Raw genomic sequence first — 26,453 nt, 5'->3', positions numbered from 1 at the left:
AGCAGACATTTAAAAAAGTAATTTGGTTTCATAAGTATCTTCTGAACTCTGAGTTTGCTTTTCTTTCTTTTTCTCTTTTGAGAAAAAGTTATTAATACTAGAACAGGAGCAACATTTCTTATTAATTCTGTGGGAGGTGAACTTGGCAGGCAACCTGCCCAGTTGACCTGTTAATCATTCTGCAGAGACTCAACTTTTCTGGTGAATATCTGCACGATAATGCTAAGGAATATATGTCAGAGCATTTTATTTCCTTTGAATGTTAAATTTACATAGTGCTAGTCTGTGTGCTTCCGCATGGAAAGCAGAAGAAAAATGACAGTAGGGATTTTCCTTTCTGTGAGATTATAAAGGGTTATCCTCTCACCCTTTTTTGCAGATACATGCGGTTGGAAGGCATCAAAATTCTGGAAGAGGCTGGAAGATGATACAACCGAAAGCTGACACAGAAGAGTCTGTATCCCTGCATGCTCCCAAACTGTTCTCGATGGGAGTTTCACCACATCAGGGAAGAGCTCAGCTCTGGGAGGGAGATGGAGGGAGCACCGCTGCTCTGAGTCCTTGAGGTATCGCTTTTAAGTGGCTGCAGAACAATACAGAGCATTTCCTCTGGGTAATAAACCAACACATAACTTGCAATATATACTCATTTTAAATTATATGTAACTTGGGGATTCTTTTTATTAATCGGTTCAAGTTCTCTTTCCCTGCAAGCCCAAAGCCCCGAGAAATTAGTTCCTGCTCATTCACGATTTACTGTGCTTTAGGGGCTATTAAAATTTGGAAGACTGCTAACACCAAAAGTGATAAAGGCCCCAAATAAACCGCTCGATACAAAGAAAAACAAATACCCTTCTCCGCCCCCATCCAGAGCAGCCTAGGGTTGTTCAGTTAATGTGCTTATGTCACTCAAGAAACCTCAGCACTCTGTTTTGCCAACAATAGGCTCAGTGTGTATGGGGCTGTGGGCCTCCTTGGCACCACAGCTGCAGGTCATAAATACAGTTCTGCAGATTAAAATATTAAAGTGCCCCTCTTTGGAGGTTGCAGAACAGTGCCTGGGGTATTGCCCCCTGCCTCCGAGGCAGCCCAGCCGCTGCAGGGCTGTCAGGTGACCGCATGGAGCACACTCAAAGAGGTTCCCACATGTGGATTTGCTCTTCTCAGAAATGACATTCCTGCCATTTCCTGTGTTAGCCAGCGAGTGTTTTGTACGCCCAAGTTCCATTTCCTGCAGAAGGCTCCTTAAAGGTGGTTAAAGTGGTTCACTGAATGTGAAATCAGCGTGCCTAAGATGAAGTATAGGTACATGCTTTAAGGGAAGCACTAGTTGCTTTGTGCGGAACAAGTTACAGCTGGAGCCCCAATCTGTCCTCCTGTCTATACGTGCATTTGTAAAATAGTAACAAAGAAAAAGGGGCATTTGGAAAAAATTACTTGCATCAGCGGAAAGGAGAGGGGGAAGGAATATACTTAACGTGGGTCCTACTCAATGCCTTGCTAGTACTTCCAGACTCCTTATTTATTACCTTTTGTCCCATTTTACGTAGAGAGGTTTTGCTTTCCAGCTCCCTTACGCTTGGAAAAAAATGTGCCTCTCACTGTAATGTTTGACAGCACTTTAAACAGTGAACTGTGGTTGCAGAAATTTTCACTTCTAGAATCAGTGATTAGAATGTGTCAGAATTTTAGGCCTTGGTCCTTTATGCTCATGTTCATCAATCATTTTTCAAATGTGTATCTTTAAGAGAGAACAGGCTTTTACCACGTAAATTCATCCTCTGCAAACAAACAAACAAACAAACAAAACACTGGAGCAAGAAAAGCATAATTGATTGAGCCTGCCTGTGCTTTTCTCAAATCTAAGGAGAGCTTTTGGTTCATCATTTTGTCAGCAAATTGTGGCTGAGTTATTAATTATCTGTCTTAGTTATTAAGTACCTGGAATTTATAAATCTTTCAGGAAGGCATTTAATATACAAGTCTTTGAATGTTGCTGGAACTCCTGACTGGTGTCTTTAAGTAAGCTGTGGATGCTAAGAAACAAGTCATCCTAATGATGAGGGAATTAAGCCTGTTAGAGTAGATTGCTTGATTGTAAAATAGCTTCTTTGGCACTTGTTGCCTGAGGAACAAGGGTCAGATTCTTTCCTTGTGCTTGAGACTTATTGAAACTTGTGTGGTCTGACTGCAGTGGGTTTATGGAGCCTGTTACAGTTCTGTCAGTAACTGTGCAGAATGGCTTTTGGGCACAGGTTGAGTAGTTGCTGCTACCTGGTAAATTCCTTGCTGCTTTAAAGCGGAGGGTGCAAAACCAGTGGAGGGGACTTTAGCCTTCAGATTGTGGCACTGCAGTTTATTAAGGAGGACATCTGCCTATTCTTCACTAAAACGTAAGACTGTTTTCAGGAAACTGTGGTAGTTATTGAACTTAGCACTAATTCAGAATCAGATCTCACCCTTTGTGGCATTAGAATGTAACTGGTGCGTGTGCATTTATAGCACAAAATCAATGAAAACTGAGGGGTTTCAGAGTAACTGGCAGTGTACCAACAGTCACTGTCCAAGTACTTGAGACTACTCTGCCGCTGTGTCCTAATCTCTTCTACAGGGACATATCTTATTATAAAGAAGGCAGTTCTTTGTCTTTAATATCATCTGCTCATTTAGAAGGTCTGCGGAGATAACAGTTCTAACTTTTTCAATAGTGGCTTTGTGAGGACATCTAAATTTCGTGAGTAGAACTATATGAAACTGAAAAGTTTTGTAACAACAAGAAAAAAAATCCTGTGAATGAGAGAAAACTTTCTAATGGTACCTGTAAGGAGAAGACTGTAAAAAATGGAATGTGTATGTACAGGTCATGTAACTCTGAAGTTGAATATAGCTGTTACTTAACAGCTCTTCTTCCTATAACTGCAGTTTGTCCTTTCTTTCTTGCCTTCCACCAAAGATTTTTCTTTCTTCTGCTTTAATTAGCAGGAAAATTTAAAAGAGGATATATATATATATATATATATATATATATTTCTCTGAAGGTAGATGGCTTTGCAACATTCCGTTAAAGCTAGTAATGATTGAAAGTTAACAGTGACATAACGTTCATTTTAGAACAAGTGTGTATAAAAAATGTGTATTACTTTGGGTGGGATTACTCCAGATTCTTGACAAGCTTCATCCAATTAACTTCAGTTTGCATCTCCAACACGGCTGTTATTATTTATTAAAAGCCTTCTATTATGCAGGAAATGTAGCTGTGATGTAGGCCTGAAGTCCAGCTGGCTTCTGATGTTTAAAAGTTGGCCCCTGTCAGAAGGGTTTTAATTGCTAAAACACACTTCATTTGTTGTGTCAGGCACACTGAGCATAGGTAGGCAAAGTGGTAAGGATAATTTTTTTATTTCCAGAACCAGAACAAATAATTACTTGGGGCAGATTAACAGTTTCTCGTTTTTAGGAGATACTTTGTAGTGTGCGTTTTATAAAGGAGCTATTAAAATAGTTCTTTGGAGTCAGAAGACCTTCCTTCGCTGCACTGCTGCCTTTTCAGACTGATTCCCTAGTGTCAGGCAAGGAATATCAGGCAGACGTGGAAGAAAGTAGGATAGATTTATTTGCAGTAACGTCTATTAGGGAAAAGCTCCTTCATTTTCATGGAGGAAAAGAAAATCAAACACACACTTCCTTCATAAAAAAAGTTGCTTGTTTGTTTGCTTGCTTGCTTTTGTTTGTTTGGTTGGTTGATTCTTGCCATCTTGGGACCTGAATGAAATCTTTATTCCCAGCTGGCAATATGTTACACAGCATACCTTTTGTAATGGAATGTGTAAGGGATTAATAATGTTGTGAGTTTATTAACAGCAGTAATAAATTATTTTACAACTCTTAGGGATTCTCAGTAATTTCACTAACTTGAATTTAGAAGTATCTGAACAGTGTAAATGAATTATAAGACAATACTAAATAGAGATGTTTGCTCACAAGTTAACTTGTAGCTCTTAAACTATCAGTTGTTTACTGGTTTGGACCAATGAAGTGCTAAAAGCTAAATACTGTGAAATGTTAAACTTTGATGAAAGATATGAGGAAAGAAACTGTTTCTTTTGCCAACACTGTGGTCAACAGCAGTGCCCTGACCTGATTACTTAAGCTGATGTTTTTCCTAAATCTGTCATGAATCAGTAATTATCAAGTTTTGCAATACTCAATGATTCTCTTGTGAATAGCAAAAAGATTTGTTATTGTAGGTTGGTATTTTCTAAAAGAAGTGTTCAACTCTTGCATCTGCAAGCTCTATACAGTATGTTTTGCTTTTTTGCCTGGAGAGCTGTGGAATGCCACAACAAATCTCCTGAAGAGTTTCACAAAAAGTGAGGAAAATGCAATGTGGCCTAATCTGCAAGTGACCCCTCTGGTGTCTTTTAAAATGAACTTTCATGTCAGTGTGTTTTTCCATTCATGGTTGGAAGATAGCCAGTTCAAGTACTCAGTTGTAGGGCTTGACTTGTAGGGCTTGTAATAGGAAAAGGAACTTGTACAACATATTATTGTTAGCAGGGCGTTCTCATCATATTTTAATATGGTACTTCCAGAAAAATTCCCCTTTTCTGTCGCACCAAGTGCTGCGCAGCAGTGTGAGGTGTGTTGTGGAAGGGATCAGAGGAGGGATTCAGTCCCTGAATGAGGCTGGAAATTCAATCCATGCTTCCCTTGAGTGTGGTGGCATAACTCTTAACAGCTGGCTTTGAAGCCCCAGTAATCCTTGCAGCTCATGGCTGAGTTTTCTGAGGAATAAAGGACCAAAATTAGGGGAACTTCTCAGTTAACGGGAACAAGAGATGCGGTAACATGATACGTTGTTTGTTGAGTCATTTGAAAAGGATGGGATGGCAAAACCTCTGTGGGGCTTATTGAAAGGACGCTTTTGGTTTATGTCCATGCAGATCTGTGGTTAGAGCCCCGTGGAAATCAGACGTCACCTCAAGCTGCGTGTGGAGCTGCTGCCATCCCCTGAAGCCTGTATAAGGAATGCAGCTGAGGATGAGGTAAGTGGGACTGCGCTCCTCTTGTGGGAGAGCTCCTGTGGTCTGACTGACAGCAGTCACTTGTTGGCTCAGGCTAGATGAGCCTTAAAGAGAAGAACATACAAGCAGGCAAATATACAGGCAAATCTTAAATGTCTTAAATGTTGGTTTGAGGGCATGGTCTGACACTGGTGGAGATTTATACAGATGACAGGGCACTTGATAGCAGTAAAAAGAAAAAGAAAAAAAAAAAGAGGAAACTTGAACCAGCCAGTTCTTTGCTGGTGAAAATTGCTTAACATAGATTTGTGGTTTTAAGTAAATGTGCACATTAAAAGAATGCTGACCTTTAAAAACATGGTTTTCAATAAATTGTTATTGTTGCTTTTAAAGCATATGGACTTACAAGCAGCAGAAAAATACCATAAGCCTATGAGATAGGGAATGCACCATGGAAACAAACTGAACCCTGGCAAAATAAAGAGATCTTTCCTGAATGGTGCTCTCCATTAAAAAGTCAACTCAGCATAGTTCCTTCAGAAATCTGTGTATAAGGCTACTACGTACTTCCTAAATTGCACTGCGTGATAAACCGGCAATTCAAATGGCAACCACTGTGTTTTGCTTTAAAACAAAGAAGATTTTTATAAGATTCTTGAGCCAAAGTTATATGTTGTGCATCCATTGCTTAGGAATGCAACAAAATTAATTCTTTGAGCTAATGAGAAAGATCAAGAAATGTACAGCTGCCCTCTAGTGGTAAAATAGCAGCATGAGGTGTGTTTGTCTCTTAACAGTGGTGGAGAAGCCGAATGTTTACTGGAAGGTGAACAAAAATGTGCAAATATTTTTAAAGGAATTCTGTAGTCACAGTTCAAATGTCAGACCAGCAGTGGAGAAGATGGAACATTAGACAATAGAGCACAGGCATTGTGTTCTCTGGGGAGGAGGTCTTCCACAATTCTCACTCTATAGGATGTACAGAAGAGCTCCACAAACTTTATATCCAGAGCTTGTTCCAAAAATTCCCAATGTGTTAAAGAAGTTTGGATTTGTATATTTGCTTCAGCTCATTTTAGGAAGAGAGATCTTCTCTGAAACTGGGATATAGCTTCATACTTGAACTTTCCCTTGTTTGGAATTGTTGAAATTGATGGCTTTGTCCTAGTTATTCTCTGCTAGATGAAACAACTCTTTCCTGAATGCTGCATTGATCCTCTTCACCTCTAGTTTGCACAGAATTCTGCTCTGGTTCATGAAGTGAAGAAAAACGAGCCAAAATTCTGAATCCTCTGAACAGACTTACCTTAAAAACAAAGGCAATGCCTTTTTGGGGAGTGCCAGCATATTCTAACATAATATATGCAATTAAACTCATTTTCCTCTTGTTTAAAATGGGCTAATAACTAACACTCCCCCATTTAAGTCAATTTACTTATTTAAAATTACATGAAAGAGAAAAGAATCAGAGAAAGTTATGTAAGTGTTGTAGCAAGCTGTTATGTACAAATGTTATGTCCTTTGTGAGGCTTCATTTGGTGCTTTGTCAAAGAAATTAACTTGCCCTCTGTGGATACAGTTATTTGGGAAAGTGTTTGAATTTCTGTAATCACTGCAAAGGTAGCTTTCCATGTGATGTTAGAAACAACTAGACTGGTTAACAAAGATTAAACTTTTCTGTCCTGGTGTTGTATTTTCTGAAGCTGCTGCTGTGTGATCGTCTTCTCTGCTAAATGTGATTTCTATTGCAATTCGGTTAAACAGAAAATTGAGCAGGATGAATTCAGGAAAAACATCTCAACCTGTCAAGATCAGGAATCCTAAATCCAATTATTTGTCTTAAGGTTCAGGTCCTGAATAACAGACTGTTTCAGGTTCACAGAGACTACAGCACAAGAAGATTTGGCAGTGGCTCCATTGCTCCAGTGTATTTTCTGAGATGACTGGGTGTGTGTGTGTATGTGTAAGATACGGAGGAGAAGGTCAGGAAAGGCTCTTGTGCAGAAGTTTCTTTGTATGTATTAATATCAGTGTGGATAAAAGAAGAAGTAAAGAGAATATTGATTGCAAACAGTTTCAATCAATGTTTACTGCCTGTGCAGAGTCTTCGAAAGATTAAAACGAGAGGGGAGACTTATGCCCAGGGAAGCCAATGTAATAAGCAGAGTCTAAAGAGTGTTGATGAATCAGGTTTTCCTTTATCCACGCTTATCGGGTACATCTCCCTCCTATTCATGTTTCTTACAACCTCTTTTGTTTTCCTCTTAATGAATCCAATGCTTCTTAGAAGGCAAAAATCAATTTCTCTGGGTGCAGAAGTCCTGGAATTATGGACAGACCTGTGAACACACGTACATGCTGAAAAACGTGCACACATGCATATACACATAGAACACATGCTGCTGTTTAGGGCCTTTCCGGTAGCATCTGCTATATTTCTCTGCGTGGGTTCTGTAGAGGCTTCTCTGTGCCACACTATGTAAAGCAGGTTTGGAGAAACTGAAGGAACAGGTAGCTCGGTGGGGCCACTCCTTCTGACATGATATGATCCAGAATTAGCAAAGGTGATGGTACTTCAGGTTGTCTGTGGGATTAGCAGCTAGACGGAGTCCCTTGTAACGTGAGTGTGGTGTACCTGCATAACTGGGGAGTCAGCGGTTGGTGCTGGAGGACCATAAAGATCTCTCTCCAGACAATCCTGGTCTTGTCTAAATTGCTGTAAATGAGGCAGTCTTCTCTTCCTGGGGGGACTGATGTGGGCAAATCTCTGTGACTGTTCCCCCCAAAACAATGTTCTCTTGTTTTTAATGTAAGAGTGGACATCTTGGCTCAGAATTAGCTCCAGAGGTCAGAGTGTTCTTTGATCTGTCCTGAATCTGAACAAAGAGGCTGGCTGTATCTAACACTGATTTTTGATGTGGAGACATGCAGATGCTCCACTGAAGTGGCTTAGTGATTTCATAGAGACTTTAAGGTAGGCATGGGATAGAAACTCCCAGGGATAACTAAGTCCAGTTAGACTCTGTGGTGTGGTCAGAGAGTAGAATATCTGTTAAGTCATTGGCAGTAATATTCATATACATGTCATATTCTTAAAATAACATCATGAGTCTTCAAAATTTATCAGACCCCTGTGCTTAGGAGATAGGCCCAACCACCTGACAGCTGATGCTAGTATGTATGCTTCCTTAGAAACAACACCAATGTAAACAGTGTGATAATGATTTGATAGTGTTCTGTTACCTCTGGCCCTTTGTTTGGGATATTTTGTTTCCCATGTGCAGTGCAACATATCCAGAGGTAGGTCCTGTTTTCCTTGCTTTTCCCATCTGTCTCATCACTTATGCCCACTTCTCTCCCCAGGGATCAGTGTTCCCCCATGCTACCGTGGTTCAGTGCTCCTCATTGGATGATAGGTAAGGATTTAGTCTGCGGTATCTCAAACAAAAGAAAACAGGTACCAGAGGAGCAAACAACTGCTTTGTGCTCGGGAACATCCTCACCTTTCATCAAGCCTTCCAGAACTATGCTGAGGGTGGACCCCAAAGTGCTTCCTTGCTCCTCTGGTGCCTGTTTTCTTTTGTGTGAGATACTTGATACAGATTATATTTTCACCAGACTACCTGTGGAGGTCAGTTTGCATGAGAACATTCACAATATCCTTCAGGCATATGGTAGAAGCTGCAGCCATTGAGATCTCTAGGGAAGTTTATATTCTTCAGTAGGTACACGGCCAAGAATATAACTTAGATTCCCAGCAAAGACACATTCTTGTTCCGGCATTCAGCAGGGAGTATAACCTCTGCAGTGGTCCTCCCTGTAGTTCCAACAGTGAAAAAACTGTAACCATCACGAACTGCGATTTGTTTTCTGAAAAGGGTTGGCAAATTTCCATGAACACTAGGTATCTGTCTAACTAAATTTGCAAGTTCCTCCAGCTGCCCTGGGGAGCTTGTAAGTTCCTTGAAACTTACTCCTGTCCTCATGGCAGTTACAAGATGTGACTGCTTTGCCAGCAGAGCTGGTAAATTCCAAGAACCCTAGACACTGGATTCAAAGAAATTACAACCCTGCTGGCCACAGTGGTCAAGCTAGAAATGTTTTTGTGTTTCGTGATGCTTAGCTGTTTTTACATGTAGTTCACAAGTTGCAATTGTGCATCTACGTAAAAGACTTTGACAACAAAAAGCTGGAGTTCTTGGTGGTAGCAATTTCAGCCAGCACAGTGCATCCTCAGGACTTGGAGAAGTTGCAGAGCTGATGGTTTCTCAGCAGAGCTTCTAAACCTAGTGGTCTCTGGACAGAATGTTTCTGAGGCTGTCCTCCAGTTGGTTTAGCAAAGGAGATGCTACTCTCATGGCCCTCAAAATTCAGGGATGGGATATAATCAGTCACATCATTAAATGACCTTGTACTTTGTGTGAAGCCTAAAATTAGTGATTCGTGGAGATAACATATTCTGCCTCTCAGCTGGCAAGTTTGGAAGCCTCTCTATGTCTTGATTTGAAGGAAGATTGGAATTAGGAAAGTCCAGTTTTCACTGAATGAAAATACAAATTCTTTGACCCTTCTATGGGAAGTTTTAGCTGAGAAGAGGTTTCTACTTTTTGTCAGAAAGTTTTCCTTTGGTGCAAGACCAGACAATCTGTATTCAGATGGTAAGGAGGGGGATGTTTAGATTTAGAAAATTAGGGTAAATTGGGTAAAAACTGAATTTTACAGTGATTTTTTTTTTACAGTCTAACACTAGAGTTTTGTCTCACAGAACTTAGAAGTTCCCTACAGGTTTTAGTACTGCATTTAGAAAGAAGTAACGCTCTAAATTTATTATATCTGATATTTGAAGAACATCTAGCAAAAGAAATAAAAATATTCCAATTTTTTCTTATGACCAGCATGCATTGTATTACAGTGACCGTTTGGATCAAGGGATCACGTATATTCTTGACATCTTTTCCCTTCATATTCTGTAGAAACCATGAAGAGGTAGAAACAACTGTTTTTTTTTTGTTTGTTTGTTTGTTTTTTTCCTGTAAAGTATGTAATAATTTGCAAGTTGAATCCTACACCTTCATGATGTTTGGAGGCTGGACTTCAGAACTTAAAAATTCTTTCAACGTTATTTTTTATTTGTGTAGTGATAAACGTAAGTGTTCATAAGTAGCATAAATTGATATGAACCAGTAGAAAATATTATATATAGAAATTATATGGCTGTCAGATTGGTTGGGAAAAAAAGAGAAGATTATTGAAGGAGTAGGAAAAGTTTTTCAAAATGGGATATTATTTATATCTGAAAAACACCTTCCAGAGTCCAAGGCTTTTTACCCAGTAACCATCCCTTTTTTTCACTGGAATAACATTCCTATTACTTAAAACACAAAATGCTGTGATGTGTCTCTCCATCTTGCAGCACCTGCTGTGCCCAAGAAAAAAGTAATGTCCTATGTTATCAAAATTGCTTTCTTCTATTTTAGTAAATGTAGTAGAAAAAATGAATTCTGTAGTCCTGTTTGATAGTATGTGCTTACTGGGCAAATGATGCTTTCTGAATATAGGTGGGTGCCTGAGAAAACACAGCTGCAGAACTGGAGTCTAAACATACTGTTTTGTATTTATTGTTGACTACATAAGGTGTGTGCTACAGTATGTTTATGCTTCACATTGCCAACTGTGCAAAGGGGCTGTTGCAGCTATGTACATCCACATCCATATGTTATCATATGCATGTTATTACCTAAAACTTTGCCTATGTCATCAGGCAAACAGCAGTAAAGATAGAAAAGAAGATTGCTCATTGGATCTGTGTTTTCAGTGTCTTCTTGCTGTTCCTTTTGCAAGTAAGAGCAGCATGGCTGTGGGGGTGTTGCAGTATTGTGGGGAGGTCAAAGAAAATGATTGATCTTAGAGGAATGCCTTCTTCATAAAGTTCTGTTCTCTCTTAGCTGAAACATAGGTTGTTAATCTTTCCTCTTCTGTAAATAAGGGAGCATGGTAATGTATCTTTGTGTCAGAGCAGGTTTTTTTGTGTGTCCATAGTCTCTCTCATTCTAGCTCTGTGCATTAGACTAGTTCGGGTGTGTGCCAACGTAATCTTCTGTGGCCATCTTCTCTTCTGATGTGACTCCTTCTTCAAAATGTTGTGGGCAGTCATCTTCTGGGTGGCTGCTCTGTGTGTGTTTTTCCCATTATATTAGTAGTAAAGCCAACTGTCAGTTGTGAATCTTCATGCCCCCCCCCCCCTCGCTTCCCCAGTTTTGATTGGCAAATCTTCCTCTCCTTCATAATTAGTGGTTGAATAGGGTTTGCTGGAAGGAGTGAGAGAGCAGATCTCCAGTGGTTTGAAAATTGGACTTGATGTGTATGACACTAATATCAATTTTGTCAAAGCTATTGATGAATAAAACTTTACTGATGTTTTTCCTTTTTTGATTAAAGTTAACTCTTCCTGTACAAGCTTATTACTCATCTTACATATATCTCAAGTATAATAGCTGTAACTGTTAAGACAGTAATTAAACTTCAAAGCTGTATTATTAAAGGCTCAACAAGAACACCCCAAAGCAAAAGAATTTGCAGTTAAGACTATACAAATCCATCCTTGACTAGTCCACAGTGAGTAGGGATTATGTAGCACAGTAATAGCATTTGCTGTAAAGAGGATCCCTGCAAAATCTAGACAATGGACTGCGCAGAGTACAGAATCTGGCTGAATGTTCCAGGATTATGATTTGGGGATTTTCTTTATTTCTTTTAATAGACATGGCTTTGCCTTAAAGGGTGTAGCTGAAATTCACTTTAGATAAGCAGGACTCTTCGGTCCAGAATTTTGCCTTGACAGTCATCTGTAAAAAATGTTAGCTGATGTTTCATTCCAAAATAATGAACAAAAGGCTTGATTCTGCTGTTGGATCTGGGTTTATGAATCATCAAAAAGTGCATTAACCTATGTGTGTGGGTGGCTAACCGCAGCGTGTGCCCCGAGCTGTTGCTCCATCAGGACTGTAGAGTCGTCCAGGAGGGTGGACAGCTTTGTGTGTCTTCCCTGTCTGTGCTGAGATATGGTCCAAGAGGGAGGTGGATTGACCAAAACTGGGGAGACCATAGACCTCCGTGCTAGTTAGTCATACCCCGCTGTCCGAAATGGGCATCTCTGGAGCACATTTCTTGGGTGTAACTCATTGCATGAGCCTGATGGAATAAATATGGCATCTAAACATCTCCAAGTATGCAGTCAGGAGAGAGGGGGACCGGTCATTTAAAACATCTCTCTACTTGCTTATATACTTGGGCAGAAACTCAAAAGATGTCTAAACTTGTCTGGAAGACTTCTTTGTGTCCTTAAAGCAGGAATTACAGATTCTCTTTTGGATGCAATGACCTGTTTCACCACGGGTATTCACCTTCTTTTCTTTCCTTGTTGCTCAGTTTTTTTTTTTTCCCTATGTTTTTTTTTCTTCTTCTTTGTTCTTTCTCCCACTTCTAGGAAGAATTGTGGAATAGTATAGTAAAATTTAAGCATTTTTTTTTTGGAACAACCAGTGTTTTTCATGCATACTCAGCTGCCAGCTTTTCATACAAAGGAAAGCTTGAAGGAAGAAGCTCTACTGAGCGGAGGTACAAAAAGAAGTCATTCTTCAGACAGTGTGTAGTTAAGCTGGAGATCCTTGCCTCAGTTATTATGGATGCTGGAGCTCAAGGGGGTGCAGGACAGGTTCGTGACAAATAAATTTGTTAGGGATGCTAAATGCATGGGAACATATGTTTCAGGGAGTTCATGAGCCACAAACTGTTGGAGCCTGGAAGAGCTTTTGGGAAAGTATCCCTGTGCTTACCTTGTTCTGGCACCTGCTTTTAGTTATTGCCATGGGAATTGGATGGATCTTTGGTCTGGTGCCATTATGGCCATTTATATTGGAGGGGAGGCCTGGCCCGGATGAGATTTTCTGTGTGTGTAGAGATTCCTTGGAAATACCATCATGGAATTTATTGCCTCTCAGCAGCAGTGAGAGCAGAGTGGGAGACTCAGCATGTTAGTATTTAATTAATAACTTATCAAAAACTTCCTCCATCTTATCTCGTCATTTTTCTCCCATATTTTGTGTCACAAATGAACGCGGTGCTCTGTGGGTAACAGACCCGGTGGAGCATTGCCTTTGCTCACTGCAGAGGCTGAACCGAGGAGTAGGTGAGAGCAATGGACTGGCTGGCTGCCCTCTTGGCAGTGGGACAAAGGGACATGGGGAGAAGTACAGTTAGTGCCATTTTTTGTGGCTGTCCTTGCAGACTGATTTCGCAGTAGCTGAACTGCGTCAGAAGTGTGAAAGGGGAGAATAAAGCAATCATGGAATAGGAATAAGTGTCCCCCTTTTGCCTTCTTACCTGTTCCCAGTGGCTTCAGTGAGGGAGCTCAGAGGCTGGCCCTAAGCATTCAGCAGGGAGGCAAAGAAAAAGCAGAGAGGAACCCATCACTGCCTGCTGGTAGGGAGGCTGAACGAGGGCTTCTTAAACCCTCTGCCCTGTGTTTTCTTTGTGAGATGCCACATTCAAAGGATGTCTGGGTATGTTTGTTCCTGTCTTTCTGCAAATCCCCCCTGGAGAATGCATGGACATTATTGGGGTTCTGGGAAGCTCAGTGGTTTGCTTTCACTGAAAAGCTGCTCCCCTCCCTCCCTGGATCAGCTGAGCTCCCGTTGGGGGGAGGCTTCTTTCATCACCCACTGAGATGAGTTGATGTCTGTAGGCTGCAGATACTCCCTAGGCTGATGTTGCATGCCGCGACAGCAGCAGCCGTGGCTTTTCTCTGCTGCAACAAGTGTTGCCTCTTGACGCTGCCTCCCCTGAGGGATCATTAGCAGGGTGGAGGCTATTTTCTTTCCTAGAAACAGGAAGAAAAGAAGAGAATGAGATGGGAGGCCTGAAACAATCTAGAATTAGATTACACTGTGAACTCAATGACATCAGCTCCCTTCAGTCTTCCCACCCATTTGCTCTCACAGCATTTCTATTTAGGCTGAGCAGGATCTGATGATACCTATAATGTTGTGCTAATTCCTCGGTGGTTAATTGGGTCCAAAGCAAAGGCCCAGAGCTGCCAGCCCCACTCCCTGTACTGTGGAGCCCATAGTTTAATTAAGTGCATGTTGCACTGCACAGGCAACTGGATCTAACAGGCCCCAAAACACTGGACAGCAGAGAACTTCAACTATTGTCAAGGGACAGAATCATCTTGAAATCTAGGAAATTAAAATCAAACCTAAAAGTAATAATAAGGCTTGCAGCTTTTGTTGTAAGAGATCTCTGTCTCTCTTGCCCCCCTTCCCTCCTTTGTGCCTAGATAGCCACAAAGCTGTTAGGTTCACAGAATACATTCACCTTTAGTGTAACTGAAGGTCAGTGCTCATTCTTCTTTTTTTTTTTTTTTTTTTTTTTTTTTTGTTAAAGACAGACCAAAGAAAAGTAAAAGTAAAACAGCTCCTGTAGAATGACGGAAACTAGCTCTGTGCTTTATGGCTATAATCATTTCTGAGAAGGATGTACTTTTGTTGGCTAGGATTGACCTGGCCTCTGTCTAAATGGGAGTCTTGTGCTTTGAGAGGGGAGGACTGCAACTGTATGCTGTGAGACCAGAGGGCAAGTGGCACCAGCCAGTGCTAACTGCAGAGCACTCAACCCTATTTAACTTACGGAGTAAATCTGTCCACACATTGCCAGCTGGCCAGGTCGTAACATCTCTTGCATCCAGGCCCCTGCAGAAATAAGATGTGGAATCAAAGAACATGATTAGTGGGACTCTTCTCTTCTCTTCTCTTCTCTTCTCTTCTCTTCTCTTCTCTTCTCTTCTCTTCTCTTCTCTTCTCTTCTCTTCTCTTCTCTTCTCTTCTCTTCTCTTCTCTTTTCTCTCATAAAATACTTCAGTACATAAATAACTATTTGCTATTACTATTAATTATTTAATCCTTTTATTGCTAGCTCCTTTCTGCCACAGTTATTCCTCACATTTTGTGTATATCTGGCCTGTGGGACTATGCCACTCAGTCATGCATGATGTGATACATTTTTGGCACTAGAAAAGGTCAGAATAAATAAAATAACAAATTTCCCCCTGAATGAAAGTGTTTTTAAAAAGATAGCCAGGCAAAAGTAGAGAAAAAAAAAGTGGAAGGCCAGTGTTTCTAAGTCTTGACAGGCATGAAATATTTTCCCAGGAAGGGAAAGAAAAGGCTAAGAAACTCTTCGGTTTCTTTCAAACTGTTCCATCAGAATCTCAGTGCCAGCTGGAGACAGCATGGATCTGCACATGCAGGAACCTGGGATTTGCTTGGAGGGAGGGAATTATAGGTCACAGTTTAATCTTATCACAGTTGCAAACTTACACAGGTGCTGTTGATTCCCCAGAGGGGCTGGAATAAATTCAGTGTCACTGCATAAACAGCAGTGTTGTGAAGCTGGCACTTACCTTTCTGACCTTGCAGACAACATCTGCTTACTCAGGCTTTGTGTCTTACTCCTAAAATTACTCTTGCCACAAGCCATGTTTCCTGCCTTTCGGAGAGCGCTCCGTGCCTCTGCATGCACGGCAGTGCCTTTAGATGGCTTTTATGCTATGCAAATTGCTTTCTCACTGGGATGGTTCACTCCGAGGATTTAACCTGTGGACCTGTGCCAGCACTTCCGATCTCCGAAGACATGGATTCTGGATTGAGGATTTGAATATGGATTTTGCTTCCTACCAATGTAATACAATAAAAGAAACCTTTGGTTAAGAAAGCCTACAATTTGTGGGATGGAGATCAGTTCCAGATCCCCGTTCTCTTCCAACGTTTGTGGCCAGGCTAAGCTCTGTGTGGAAGAAATGGGTAAAACTGATGAGGAAACAGCCAGGAGATTGTAGTTACCATTTTTGAACTTCCGGTCTGAATAACAATAATGAATAAACAATGCCAGATGACTCTGGTTGTATCGTAATTAAGTTCTTAGGCATCCATTTTCCACTCAGAGAACTGTGGAGGTGATGTTTTCTGTCAGAGTGCAGATATGATTTGCTGGTTATTTTTCTGAGAAATCATTGCAAATAAATTCACTGGTAGTTGTGATATCCCACTGTACATCTTCCTGATTCAGTTTATCCAGACTTCTGCTGTAGATTGGTGATCACAAATTCACGTGGGATAAGATATGCTCAGGATAGAGATATGAGGCGTTCAGCATATCCACAGATGTACTTGGAGGGTCCAGATGCTTTCCTCTGAGCCAGTACCTAGCTACGAAATTGTGCTCCAGATTGAAATTATGTTGATGATGGCTGTGTTCTTCAGGTGAGATCTAAATTAAGTCTCAAATCATTTTTGGAGATGTAAAAACTCAAATAACTTGGAAGATCTGTCAAATCCATATATTCTGTAAGTTGTCTTCTACTTACCCAGATATCATGTGCTACTGAAATTGGATATGCCTCATTCAGTTCCTGACTGAATTGCTGGGCATTGCCATTGTATGCTGTCCTTCGCTGTGTTCCAGTTCAGTGTGGCCTCTGCTTCATCAGTGAAGAAAAGATTCCTCTCTATATACTTTTCCATTCTTGTGTATAATTTAGTATGCATATTTTATGTGTATATATTATAAAAACACGTAACAGATTGTAAACAATTTTGTAGTATGTTGAAATAAGTGGCTATTGCTTTCAGTGTAAGTGGCTATTGTCATTAACAATGCCTATATTTTAGGTATGTCTTGCAAATCCTTTATGAAGAGAATTCCGTTGTTGAGTTAACCACCTCAGGCAAGAGCAATCTTCTTTTCCTTCTTTTTTTTTTTTTTCTCCCAATCCAGTTCTAATGCACTGCCATGATCTGAAAGGGAGTGAGGTGTCCCATTGAACAGTTTAGCTTTCCCTCTTATATAACACTATGATTTTGTGACAGAGCTGTCAAGTTTTTGGTGGGTGGACATTTTGCATAATATCTAATCATTACAATATTACAGCTATTCATGTTAGAAACTCACAGATGCTTGTTTAGATGCTGAAGGCAATGCATTAGGAACTGATGGTGACTGATTATTATCCAATCAGTTCCTGATGCAGTATCTGCGACATCAAAAACTCTGCAGTGGCTTTGGTTACATCCGAAATTTTTCAATTGCAGTGTCTCCACTTAATGCCTTTTTTGTTAATTTTAATCTTCAAATGCTGAGGCTCAACAAGGCTAGTGTACTAGGAAGAAAAAAAACTGCTTAATTGCACTACTCAGTTTTCTAGGGGAGATACAACTAACTTTCCATGAGCACAATAATGGTTTATCTAAGAATTACTAAAAACAAATATTGCCAAGAAAGACTTTAAATAACACTGATAGCAAGCCATATACATCTACAAGTTTTTCTTTATTCAGAACCATTGTGTGTTGCTTGAATAGCTTGAGAAAGCAAGTCAGCAAATGTTGTGCCTCTCCAAAACCCGGGAAATGATGTAGGCTCTCAGCAAGGTGAGTCCGCAAATTCAGTAAGTTGTGAAATTCATGAGAAACTCTAACCTTGTGCCAGTGTGTATGGGCTTTTTGCATGCAGTATTTCGGCAACGAGAACTAGAGACTGGTGCTACTGTCCTACTTCTCATACATTTTCTGGATCTTGAACCAACACCACATTTGAAAGGAAGAATTTGGTTTCAGCCCTGAGTCTTGATAGCTGGCCTGTACATTTGCATTGGATGTGTATGAGCCAGATATGTCTGTCCGTCTGCTGTTGACGTTACTGTACTGAGAGGAAATAACACACAACATAAGCAGAATATGGTCATCACAGCCCTCAGACATCAAGATTTCTGCTTCCATCCACTGTGTTTGAAAGAGTGCAGTCAAAGATTCTGGAGGCAGTTGTGTTTTGTATTTCTGTACAGGCCTAAACCGTATCAAAGTAATCTAATTATTAGTAATCTGGGAATAATCTAATTATTTCTTCTGTGGCACAAATGTCATGTAATCTATTAGATCTGTCTGTGAAAATATTCTGCAATCTGTGTCCCACAGTGATCTGGATGTTTTTGTTAAATTGGACTTGGGGTGTGGAAGAAAATTAATTTTCATTCTACAGAACAGTGAAAGGTGGTTGGAAATTGCTTACAGTGAATAGGGGAATTTAAAGAACATTTTCCAGGGAAAAACAAACCACGTCAGTGACATCTGTTGACTAATGAGAGTGATAACTAACTCTGCATAAACACAATGAACAAACTCTACACTTCTACATCAGAGGTACTTCTGTTAGCAATTACTGAGATAGAAAAATCATCACTTCACCAGGGCTGTTTTAGACAGCCCACTTTTATCTCAGAATGATTTTCTTCTAAAGTTTTGCAAGACAAAAAAGAAGTTGTCTCATACCTGTTTTTCTCAGCACCAGCTTCTGTACATCAGAGTGAAACATCCTTATCAGGATCCTTTGATCCTTAGCGTAACATGAACAGATTTTGGCAGACTACAGGTGCTCCTTAGAATCACACGTAAATAAAACCTAGGAAAAAAGTCCCTAAAGATCAGCCATCTGGAGCTTTCAGCCATTAAGATGTAGTGAAATGAATATAACTATTTTATGTGCACTGGCTCTGTATAAAATTCCTTCCTGCTGGGTATCCATAGGCTGATCTAAAGCCATCTAGCATTAATGGGAGTCTTGCATTGATTTCTTCATCTTTGAATAAGGCTGTAAGTGCCCAAGTTGCAAGCACTGCAAACATGGATAACAATATTATAATTATGGCTAAGGAGGTCACATATTTGTTTGACAGTTTAAGAAAAGTATATGAGTGGCATTTGGTAGCAAGGAGGGTCTTTGCTTTCCACAATGCTAAATACGTGCTTCAGCATAACCAGATTTACACTTGATTACTTGATAGCTAGCTAACTAATGATCTTGATATCCACCCAGAGTCAGTGATCACCTTGTCATGAAACTGTGGTGACTTCATAAATTGATGTGGTTGAACGAGAGACAGAAGATACTGTTTTAATTTGCTTATTTCTAATGGTATCTCTAGTTACACTTCTGGTTTTAAGGTAAAGAGCTAAAGAAGAGTTACACAGAAGTAATTGTACATCTCATTTTCCAAACATTGCGTTAATCCATGTTACCATGAATATGGACACAGATATGATAGCTGTGTTTCTTGAAGTGGCAGGTTATCATAGAATCGGAGAATCATGCAATATTTGAGTTGGAAGGGACCCACAACGATCATCAAGTCCAACTCCTGGGAACTCTTTTGTTCCTCTTCAGCACGTTAACTTAAACTTTAAAAAAGTTACAAGAATCCCGAGTGGTTTGAGCTGGCACATTACCAAGGTCATAAACCCAGGAAAAAATGTTTGCAATTGTTTTGGGTAATAGAAAATTAAAGGTAGATGGTGGCTGTCGTGTAACACTAATCACTGAACTTGTGACAAGACAGGGAGGAAGTGAAAGGTCTGGGCACAGAACCTTGTTTATCTTAAAAACCTAAGATGTGAAGGATTAAATGCAGAAAAGCTATCATCTGCCCTGCAGTTTGGTGCTAGAGCAGTGTTTTCACAAGGTATTTTTGCAAGTCAACTTTTCAGCGGAGTTGAAATGTGATGTGATGCCGGAAGAACATGCTAACCCCATTGGCACCACGATTGTGTTGCTGCTGCAGAGCCGGGAGGGCAGGAGGTATAGTGGCAAGGTCTGGAGCTCAGCGTGCTCGATTTGTGTGAGCCGCAGGGTTAATCCTGTGCACATGGTTTGTTGGGGTGTTGTGCACTGCAGCAGTACATCCTGGCTCTGTAATTTAGGTGCCGTGCTGGTTTATTAATCCATTAGAGCAAAGAAATTGCTGTGTTTAGCATAATCCCAGATACCACTGTGAGAGAATTATTAACTGCTCACAGTTGCCAGCTGAGATTAAGCCAATTCACAGCCATCCAGGTTAGGCCTGCAAGTGGATTCATGTCAGCTAAGTTTCTTCCCTGAATGCCTTACAGAAGAAAAAATGGCAAAGTTCCACAGACAGCAACTGGTGCTGTGAAGATCTGTCATTAAAACAGTTAGGGTCTCTTTGCATCTCCTTTGAGAGAAGTCCTATTAAGCAACTGCACTTGTTGAGTTAAGACCTGGTTTATTTGGTGATACTTGGCATGCCCCAATTTGCATGTAAACTGATAAAGCATAATTCAAGCTTGTTCGTTCTGGTTCAGCCACTGCTTATTTGGCTTCTTTTGTGTAACGGGGAATACAATAAAATGCAAATTCAAGGAAACTCTCTAACTGCTGAGCATAAAACCATTTATGTCAAACTTCTAAAAATGATGTGCGTGTTTCTTCAGCTCCTTGCACTTACCTCCTCTCATGCTCCTGTAACTCTACTGATCAGTGCTTTCAAGCCAGGGTAGCACCACTGTGCAGAGAACTACAACCAAATCCTGCTCTTGTGTTTGGTCAGTATGGAGCTCTGCCAGCGAATCTGAAGGACACCGTTAGTAACTGGAATCACAAATGTTTACAAATAAAATGCAGGAACTGCACACAAGAGCAGACAAGAGTAGAAGAACAAGTTGGGTGTACTGGAGACATCTGGTGAAGTTATAAGAAGAAAAGTAATGTTGAGAGAAAATCCGTAAGAAAGTTTTCTGAAGGGTGAAGTAAAATATAAGCATGTTTCCTAGAGCTGATTACCTACAGAAGATGATAAGCAAGATCATTCACTTTGTTTCATCACAATTTGCTGCAACAGCAAAATACTGAAGCAAGGAGAGCCAACTACTTCTTTTCCCTGCAGGTTGTATGGCAATGCCCTGCTCTCAGTGTCTTAGTGAAGGCCACCATCGCCCTGCCCCAGACACATCTTCCCGGCCCGCGTTGCACTCTGCATTAGGCGGCTGCAGAGCGGGTACAGCAGCCACTTGTGCTTTGTGTCCTCTCCCTGGGGCTCTCCGGCAGCGCTCTTCTGCAGCACGATGGAGAGGCAGGGGCCTCGGGCTGCGGGGGGCTGCTGGTAGTTCCCAGTGAAGTCCTTGTCTTGCACGAGCCCTCCGAGGATGTGTCTTTGGAGCAGATGTTCTTGCAGGGTTGTGTTGCTTTCCTTACCTTGCACACTAAAACCGTGAGGCCCGCAGAATACAGCCTGTACCATTGCTGGTGCAGAGATGTTGGTTTTGCTCTGGGAGAAATCCCATGCATAGTGCAGCCTTGCAGCATACTGCCAGGGGAGCAGTTCAGAAAATCCTCTGAAAAAACTGCCTGCTACTGGAACAAACTAGAGGCAGTCTTGGCAGGTGGTCTGATTATATTTGCTCTGCCAGTTCAATAGTATTTGCTGGACAAAAGAAGGCATCAGGTGATACAGAAAGTCCCAAACAAAGCTCCAGACAAATGCAGACATGACCAAACTTTCTCATCTGTTGCATATCTGTGGAAGTGGAGGAAAACTTGTGGCTGAAGGAGTAGGCACAAGAGCCAGAGGGCATATCTCTTCTGTTGATTTTTGTATGGGTGGCTACTAAACACAACACAACTGAGAATTCGGTTTCTTTGTGTTTCTTCTGCATTACATAAACTGTTTTCCATTGGTGACATAAGAGTTAAAACCATGGGGACTAAATTCTTGTTACCCCTCTTCTTGCTCAGTCATTTTTGGCATGCACATTTTTCTTGCTGCCACTCAGCGTACATGGAATTGCAACCTGGAGGAGGCACTAAAATCATGGTCTGGAGGTGGCGCAGCGGGGATGGATGCTAGATAACGATTGCTTTGGTTTGAACTGTTTGGGCATCTAAATGTATGTTTGTAGAACTTCCGTGGAAAGAAAGGCCCCGCAGGAACAGGAAGAGACCATTTCTAGATAGGAATTCAGGCGAGTGTTACTATGTGGTATAAATGGATACAGATGAACATTACATACAGCAGGTCCCTGAGCAGGTTAGATGTCTTTCCAAGGGTAAACATGCATGTTCCCTTTTTTCCTTTCCAGCTGGTGGATGAGCGGGAAGGTGTTCTGAATTCCTGAGAGATTGGGGCTACCTTTTACTTAATAATGGTGCATGAAAAGCTTATGGTAAAAGAATGATAATCTTGCTCTAAAGCATGTAATCCTGTAATTTAAAGAATACCTCACGCTGCAAATGCAAAAAAGGGAGCTCATTAATCCCACGCAGGCAACCTTACTTCTGGCACTTCCTGATTTTTTCATTGCTTGACTCTTCAACCTTCATGTTCTTCTGACATAGATTTTTTTGTTATTGTTAACATGGATGTCATAAGATTATGAAACAAGCGTAAGACCGATTACAAGAGTTTAGAACTTCCAGGTGAAAGATCAAACAATCAAGCCTCAATATTTTTGATATTGTAATTTGCAGTGAAAATGCCTAATAAAAAGTTCAGGCATAACGAAGGTTTCTCTACATTTAGGGTTGGATAAATAGGGTGGTGCTCCAATTCTGCATGGTGCTAAAAGGAAGGAATCAGACACTTCTGAAAAAAAAAGCCAATAAATAATAATTGATAATCACATGTCACTGTATGAAACCTGGGCAGCTCTACAGGAAAAGTGACCTGTAGTAGTGGCTGGCAGTCATCATAACGTTGGCAGCCGCAGGGGAGGAGTTGTGTTACCAGTTCACACTGTGGCACGTGTTCAAGAATTTTTTTATGTATTTTTTTTACAAAGGGACTTTTTTTTTAGTGTGTGGAATCTAATTTTCCACTAGTCCAGTGTGATGATGGGTTCATACTAGTTCTATATCCATAGTGCTGAATGACAAATATTTATGTCATGTTTAAAAATATTTGCTAACAGATGGGTAGATGCAAATAGGTGATTAGAATAAGGATGAAAAGCTTCTGGAGGAATCCTGATCCCACAGAGGATAACGCAAGAACTTGTGTTGATTTCACTAGGGCACAGGTTTTATCCAGAAAATACATAGTCTATTGGCGTTGGCATAACAACTCCAGTTTTATGATAAGATCTTGAAACTTGCAGAAGAAATTGCTTTTCTCTTTCATGTGCAATATTTTAGTTAATACAATGGCATCATTCTAAAAATAGAGGTGTGAAAGCATAGGTAATTCTGGCAGTATAACGAGATAAGAAATATTTAGAATGATGGCAGCAACTCCAAATATACAAGATGAACCAAAAGAGCCTCTTAATCAGAAGAGTAACAAAATTTCATATAAAAATAATCAAGGGAGTAAAATTCTAGATCAGCCTAGAGTGATTCTAGCATCGATTCGAGCAGGTTCTTGGAGTGAAATTTTGATTTCTTTCTCAGGGTTGGATTTGCCAGCATAGCTTCTCTTTGATGCATTTCTTTATGAATCTAAATGGATAGGCAGGCTGCGTATTATTCATTAACAGCATTTTGAGCAATGTATGGCACCATATTGATATCTCTGCAGGGCTTGTGCTGGCTAAATAATTGAAGATGGATTTAAAATATTAGAGTGGAATAGCCAGATAAATTTAAAAAAATCTTACAAGGTAACTGATATTTTTGTTGCAAAGCACATTTTATAGCTTATTAAAACAGTCTCTGTCAGGACACAGTGGACAAGAACTAGTTGGATTTAATAAAAGTAAGAATAATTTATAGGGGTCTGATGGCGAAAATGTGTTGGTTCCAATTGCAATTCTGCCTCCAGTCCCAGAAGTAGTATTTAAGGCTTGTGTTGAAACAATCATGGTATTGAAATGAATCGGGCTTTGCCATTATTTGAGTTATTCTAGGATATCACCACAAGTTTTATTTGCAAATGCTGACATACCATTTGTACCTGCATGCGCAATTATCAGCTGTAATTATGGTAACTGCACATGCATGCCCTCATCATTTGTCAGTTAACACTTGGTTGAGAAGAAAAGATTAAACGCGCACCTTTATTTCGGTTTTGAGGTAAACTCCAATCTAGAATAAAGGTGGTAACTCTGGTGGAGGAATAGTGGCTGGCTGAGAAGTGCAGGGAGCTGGAAAGTCACACAGCAAGGCTGTTGTGCAGACTCAGCAGTTACCTGTTGTGAGCAGGGAGAACAGAAGAGATGTAAAAGGAAGAAGAAGAAAAAAATGTGTGAGAATCATTTTTGAACAAAAATGCCATCCAGCTGATCTTTTTCAGCAAGAGGTGGAGCACAGCTGCTGGGTTTTGTGGAGTTTTGTGATTAGAGCTGGAACCTCTGCTTTTCCCTGCCTTGATGTCATGCCTTTGCCTGCTCTTCTGCCTAAGCAGTATTTGCTCTCTCTGCTCTCCTTCTGGAACTGCGCCCTGGCACCTGAAAATGCCAGCGTGTTCTCCCCTGCTGCCTTCCCCTGGAGCTAGTAGCGGAGCACCGAGGTCAGAGGAAGGCAAGGATGGCTAAAATTGCACACCCTCGCAGTTGCTGTCTGTGGAGTTCACCACCAGCACCTTTCTGAGAATGGGATGAAAGCGTGTGTAGGTATGGCATAAGATGAAAACTTCACGAATCAGATAATTCTAGGAACTTTTTAAGAGGGAAAAAAAAAGTTCCTTTTGCCATTCATCAAGACCGGCATTCATAGATATTCTTGTGTCTGAAAAAGAAATGCTTCAAAGTGACTTCTTGCTGCCACTGTGTCCAAAGCTTGATCTGTAGACCACTCATCAAACAAACTGCTCTTCAAAACATCATCATTTAAAAAAGGCTGAGCTCCTCCAGTGCTGTGTGAACCAATCCCCCCATGAAAACCCCATTGTGTTTCAGCTTCAGTTAACTGTTAACAGTGCTTTTCTAACGTCTAGTGGGTTCATATATGTAGTTTCTATGCTTCTGTTTTCAACCCTTGGCTCGTGAAAATTATTAAGATAAAAGCTCACAGTCAGCTACGTGCTGTTTAGGCGATTTGGACTGAATTCAGCTCAACTCAGCAGAGGTGTGGAAGATGAAGAACTGAACACTTTATAATTACTGTGTCTGAAGATGCCAGATTGTAGAATCTCTACAGGTAATTGTGAGATTGCTATAAAGACATCACATTTGCCTGCAGAGATTTCCCAGTCTGCGACTTATATCCAGGGTGAAGAAGAGAGAGAAATATTTTCTTTCTACTGGTCGATGTCAGAGTTTAAAATGAATTTTGAATAAGTTGTTGAAAAAGAAGTTTTCAGGAGGACTAGATGACTATATTGGTAATGATTAAAGTATTATTTGGTTCCGACATACTTTACACTCACAGTTTGTGTGGATCCCTATCTTCCTCAGGCTGCCTTGTGGATGCCTCACAATCTCCTTGGACTTAACGTGGCTGCAGCTGAGAACACTGCCTTTCCTCTGCATTCCTGGGAACAAATACTTCTCCTTGCCCCTCGCTTTGCTGCTTTTTGGGTCTCTTCTACAGCAAACTTTAACTTTCCCCCCTCCTCCTTGACATACACTCGGGTTGTAACCAAATGGCCGTGGTTTCTTTTCTACAAATGTTTATCTTCTTTCCTTTTTTTTTTTTTTTTTTTTTTGCCTAGTTGTTGGTGTTGGGAAAGAAAGGACAGAAAACGTTTTAGTCTCCAGTCATCACCACACCACCCCCTTGACTGCTGCAGTCACCTGGAGGTTCTTTGGTACTAACCTTCTTTCCCCTTCAGTCAGTGTAATTCTTGTCTGTTTTATGATTCTCCCACTTGTTATGTCTTGTTGTGTGTTTTTAAATGTTAATTGGGCATTCTCTGAGGCACAGACTATGAATAGACTTGTATTGTGCGGGTGCTTAAAAAAACAAAAAATGCAAAAATACAAATCAGTGAGAGGAGATTAATTGTGGACTTTATAGCTTCTCACATTTGTGCTAATTCCAAACGCTAAGCACACACACACAGAAAAAACAGAATAATATTAAAAAAACAGACAAGAATTTGGATTTGAAGGCAAAGCAAGTTTAGCTGAGTGGCAGCGACATATTTAGGCATGTAAGTTATGCAGGACAAAAAATATTTGGGTATATTTTAGATGTATTTTGGTGTAATATTGGGTGAGCAGTCACCTTCTACAAGATAAGCCTGTAATAGGGAATGGCAGAGCATTCGGAGACACCCTGACTTGCCAGGAGCCTTCCAGCCAGGCTCCCCTGTGGCTCCTCACAGCCTGAAAGCGGGGGTCCTGCCTTTTCCTTGTGTGTGTGCAGCGTTTTGTGAGCACAGCTGGCACTTGGAGATCGCTGCCCAGCCTCTGGGGAAGAGGTGAAGTGCACGTCAGTCACATATGGCAGAAATTTCAGAGATTACAGTGACTTTACGGAATTTGCACCTCCTTGGGTAGTCGGTTCTGAGAGTTAAACCTGGGCAGTTGCAGAGGGGAGGAAGCAATCTGCATCCTCTGTGTGCAATTTAAATGATTTGAGGCAGCTCAAGCTACAAATTCAGTCCTTAAGATTGGACTTAGATACAGTGGAGTACTTAAGAACAGACAA

At 40.7% G+C, this 26,453-nt stretch overlaps 1 protein-coding gene across 1 annotated transcript in view; it reads left to right on the top strand.

The window, feature by feature from the left end:
- Window positions 1-425: 425 nt before the first annotated feature.
- Window positions 426-26,453, top strand: part of CCDC85A (coiled-coil domain containing 85A) — a 175,694-nt gene continuing 149,666 nt past the window's right edge. The window contains exons 1-2 of the mRNA XM_040553369.1: window positions 426-566; window positions 4,944-5,045. The gene's annotated coding sequence lies outside the window, so the exon portion shown is untranslated. The remainder of the gene's footprint in view (window positions 567-4,943; window positions 5,046-26,453) is intronic.

The sequence above is a fragment of the Cygnus olor genome, chromosome 3 (genome assembly GCF_009769625.2).
Source record: "Cygnus olor isolate bCygOlo1 chromosome 3, bCygOlo1.pri.v2, whole genome shotgun sequence".
NCBI classification, from domain to species: domain Eukaryota; kingdom Metazoa; phylum Chordata; class Aves; order Anseriformes; family Anatidae; genus Cygnus; species Cygnus olor.
This window is presented reverse-complemented; position numbering and strand designations above follow the sequence as displayed.